This window comes from Lonchura striata, chromosome 1 (assembly GCF_046129695.1).
Source record: "Lonchura striata isolate bLonStr1 chromosome 1, bLonStr1.mat, whole genome shotgun sequence".
NCBI classification, from domain to species: Eukaryota; Metazoa; Chordata; class Aves; order Passeriformes; family Estrildidae; genus Lonchura; species Lonchura striata.
Genome location: NC_134603.1, coordinates 83,091,495 through 83,096,582, shown reverse-complemented (window position 1 = coordinate 83,096,582; position 5,088 = coordinate 83,091,495).

Sequence of the window (5,088 nt, the reverse complement as noted above, 5' to 3'; positions counted from 1 at the left end):
CAAACTTTATTTGAAACAAATCTAACTTATTAAATGTCTTTAGTCTAATCTTGAAATATCACAACTTTGTAAACTGTGAACATATAACACCTCCTTACCTCTCAATTCTGGAACAAAAAATTTAGAAAGACGAAGATTGCAACAAACAAGAGGTTGTGGTTTTTTGTTGGAAACTGGAAAGAGAAGCTAGGTAGGTGTCCAAGATTGAGAGGCAGTATGTTTTCTACTGCCACCTGGGTAGCAGTTGCCTCTGGGCAGTTTTCCTTATCTCCTGTTAATGGGACCATCAATGTCTTGCCATATGGCTCAGAGATAACTCCCTCCAGGAGCCATTTTCTGTTTAACAGACGGTCAAGGACCCAGCTCGTGACTCAGAATGACATCAGCCTATGGTAAGATGCTCTGCCCAGGGGGGAGGAGCTAAGCATTCCCACCTAGATACATCCTGGGATTCTTTAGACAGAGAGGCTAAAAAACCCCACAGGTTTCCACGAGGACACAGCTGGGGTTTTCCACTGAACCAACTACACCTTTTCTACAGGACAACTGCACAAACAGAAACCACATCTGCCACTCCAGGAGGACTGCAGCCACTCCAATTTAGACTGCTACCAACACACTGGCCAAAGAGTTGTCAGGTTGCATTCTGACTTTGTCAGTGGTCTTCCTTTTGTATCATTGCATGTATTTTTTATCTTTTCTCTTTTCCCAATAAATTGCATTTCTGACTTAAGAGTCTCTGACTGGTTTTGCTTTCAAACCAGAACAGTAGATAACATGCCTGGAAAATGGTCAAGCTTTTCTAAGACTGTACAGAATCTGGCTGATACTGAGTTATCTTCATAGCAACTCTTGTAGAGCTGTGGGTTGGATTTGAGCTTAAATCAGTATTGCTAATATATCAGCGATGGAGAGAGGCAGGGAGACTGAGAGGTGGCCAGAATCCGTCTTTATTGTGGACTACATATGCTTATATACTATTCTAGGAAGGCTAGTAATTTTTCACAACAATGATTGTGTTAACTGTCACATAAACAAACATATATTTTGCAGCATCTCTTGCTTGCAGAAACCTTGATTCAATCTTCTTGTTGTTAGTCTTGATTCAATCTTCAGTTCTGTTCTTGCCAAGGCATCCTGATTATCAAATAGTTTATGCTAATCAGGTTATCAGGTTCAAAGCACATCGATAATACACCAATACTTTGACTACAGTTAAACATAATTTGCACAGCATCAGTGGTTTCTCCTTTCATGTCATGCACCCCCATCCCTCCAAAGAGAGTAAGCTCTGTGTCAGAAAAAAGTTGATAGTTGTCTGAGACAGCTGTCCCATTTTTTTTCCAAGGGAAATTCCATAGCATATAACATCATAGTTAGCATTAAAACTGGGCTAGAGGAAGAAAGATTCAGAGTTCCTTGGTTTCCAAAGTGGCCATTATGTGCAGATTGTCTGGGCATCAGTATGCTCATGGGAGATGTCAAATGATTAGATTGCATTGTGTAGCTTTTTTTTCTCTCTTTCGCCTATTGAACTTTCTGTAGCTTGATCCATGAGTTTATTAGTTTCAGTCCTTCTATTCTCTCCCTGTCCTACTTAGTTGGCCTAGGGTGAAGCCGCAGGCGGAGGGAAGACAAGCACAATCAATATGATTAATAAGCAAGCTTCATTTATCCAAAAATCCTGTCAGTTTATATAGGGTTTGCTACAAGCAAAGTCAGCAACAGCTCTCATTGGTCAATTTACAAAGGTCTCTGTTCTGTTTAGCCTACGTGCATTTACAACTATAGCCAGGTTCTTAAGCCAAGTTTCTCATCTCTAGTCACATCATCATGGTACGTACCATCTTCTCTGGGCACATCTTGTCATACAGCCTATTTTTGTACAAGCATATCTCCAAGGATATGCTTATCCTCATTATATCATTCCAACCTTGTACTGTTTCCCAGGCCTAGACAGACGTTGTGCAGTTTCCCAGGCCTAGACACAGAGCCTATTTCCCAAGCTCTGTTCCCAGGCCAGACACAGCCTGATTCTGATTCTTGGGTCTTAGACAGAGGTATCAATGAATAACTGTTCCATTGATCCATGACCCCTCTCCTGCAACCATTCTCCAACACTAGAGTAAGAAAAAATAAGTTTCTGTGAGTGCTTAGATGCTGGCTGAGGCCAACTCATCACAAAAAGAATGGAAGCAGATAAAAGTAAAAGAAAAATAATTTGTTTTTTAGAAACAGTCACTTTCAGTAAATGGGGACAAGTTCAGAGTGGTATAAATTAAATATTGTATAGCAGAATAGACAAAACATCAAATGAAAATCACCACAAAAGGAAATTTGTTTGACTGGAGTTTTAGTTCAATGAGGAAAAAAACCCCAAAACCCAAACAAAGCAACCTAAAACAAACATCAAAATGTCTGGTTACAATGTACTTAGGAGAAAATTATTTTGTTCTTTCCCAAAATCTCTTGTATTTTGTGATTACTGTCTTACATTGTGCGAAGATTTATGTAGGATATAATTCTCCAAGAGTGTCTCAGAGGTCTATATCTTACTGAAACCCTTCCATACAGGAAATATCAGAGTGAAAAATGTTGTCATACTCCACTGCACAAAAAGGGGAACTGAAGGATATACTGGGAAAGATTAATTTCTTGGTTGTGAATGGAAACATTATATACTGAAATACCACAATCACAGACAAATACCAAAGCACATCTTCATATTAAACTTTCAAAGAGCATTCAAAATTAATTATAAGTTCAAGCACCACCATTCCTACTGGAACATAAATGTTTTATTTCAGCTGTAACCATAAAGATAATAATCAGCACAAGCATTTGAAGGGAAATTACATTTCAAGATTATAGTGCTCAGAAGCCCCAGTGCCTTTACACTGCTGAAGCAAAACAAAATTTTTCTTTCACATGGCAGCCTGGATTATAGCCATTCCTGGAAAGAAGTGCATTTTTAACTACCTCAGTGTGTCTGGCCTTAAACATGCTTCATGTTAGTGTTAAAGTTCTGGCACTTCAAAAGTGTTTGCTTCCAGCCTTTTGCCAAAAAGGGTTGACACTCATCTGCTTTTTTAAAATTTTATTTTCCCAATCATAGCCCAAAGTTTTAGGGAAGCTCTTCTGAAGTTGAAGCCTTCAAAGTCTAATTACAAGGAAAAAGGAACAAGTTTCACATATTGGCTCACATTTTTTACTTCAACTACTTGCTCATCCACACACATAACAATGTAATCTGCTTAATTCACGTAGGTCCGATACCAGCTTGGGCAAGAAATGCCATAAAGATTAACCCTTTTCATGAGTGTGTGACTAGAGCAGAATTGTCATTGTCAGGTACTGACTTCAGTGTTGCTGTAGTCGCTTGGAGAAGTTCAGGGTGTCCCCTCGGTTAATTTGACCAGTAAAACACTCAGTGTTATAATATTTTAGGCTTCAGTGAAAGAAATTCTGAAAAATAACTTATACACTTACCTTAGAATGACATTTTTAAGATTACAGTTTTTAATACTTGTCAGATTTCCAGCTCTCTTGAGTACAAAGAAAATTAATGTGATAGGAAATTGCATAAGGAAAGGTTTATTCATGGAGTTGTGTGTTACCAGATTTCTAAGAAGAGTGAAGACACGATTTATGTTTAGAGTGGAGGTTGAGCTACCCCCCAGTCTAGGCCTCAGATGTAGGCCTCAGTGAGGCCTTAGAAGCATCTGATGCAGTAAAAAAGTAGTTGTGGTGCAGTTAGAAATTATTTTAAGGTAACCACAGTGTTGATAGGTTTTCTGAGTGTGAATTGGTATAAGTCTGCTCTGTAAAAGTCTAGCTACCCTAAGACAAAGGCAAACAATGTTTGCTGACCAATGATAGTGTATTCACTATTTGTAAACTATATTGAAGTATATATAAACTACCATCTTATAAACAATAAACATAGAACATAACTTTAATCATATTAGCTGAACCTACATTTTGTCCAGTCCAGCTTCCCTCATATTATAAAAAGTCCCAAGCTTCTTCTGGCACCTGAACAGGGGCTTAGAAGACTCCAGTGAGTTCCTGAATTGTCCTTGTGACAGCGGGAGACACTCCAAATCATGTGAAAAGAAGACACGACAGGAAGAGTATGATTCCAAATCGCTGTTACAGTGACAGGGATCAGGGTTCCGGAGCATTGAAGACTCCAGACTCCAAATTGTGCTGGTTATGACATGGAGACGGGTTTCCAAATCGCTTGTTTTGCGATGGGAAACGCAAGAGCACAACACGAAAGACTGCGTTTCACGCATTGCCTGCATGGCGTGGGTGGACGAAGCAGAGCAGGGCTGGATCGAGTGCCGCTACCAGCTTGAGTGAAAGCTAGGAGCGCCTCGCATTACTTGGAAAGGCAAGCTGCATGCCAAGAGAGAGAAAGGGAACATAGAGAGCTTCTGAGAAAGCACTGCGGCTCCTTTTAAATATCCTCTCCAAGAGAGGGAAAAAGATAAAAGAGTCCGATTTAGAGCAGTTGACTCTCTGGGCAAAAGATAAAGTTACAGAAGCCCTCACTCAAGTTTAACAGAACCGGGTGGCAAGAACTAAGCCAGTGGGCTGCGGCAGCGAGTACCAGCCGGCTGCCGGGGCGGAGCATGGTGGCAGCGGGCGCAGCGCCAGGCGGCACGGGGCCAGCCGGCGCCGAGCCTGAGGCGGGCCTGGGCCGGCGCGAACGTCGGCCAAGAGACAGAAAACTACTTGTTCCAAATCAACTACGCAAGGGGAGGGAAGGGCGGTCCCGGGGGAGTGGCCGCGCTGGAGCCGGGGCAGGCGGGGCGTTGCCACGGCGGGGCCGTCTCTTCTCATATCCCCGTGGTGACGCAGCAAAGACGGGAGCGAGATGGCACCGCCCCCTCATCGCCCTAGAAACACAACAGCAGCAGCGGCCTGGCCCTGCGTCACCCAGCAATGGTGGCGGAACACCGCGCACAGGGCGGGGGTTGACCTGGACGCGGCTGCGAGACAGCAGAGATCCACGTGAGAGGGGGCGAGTTTAAACACGGCCGCGGCAGCGGGATGGCAGAGACGTCTGCATGGCACCAACCA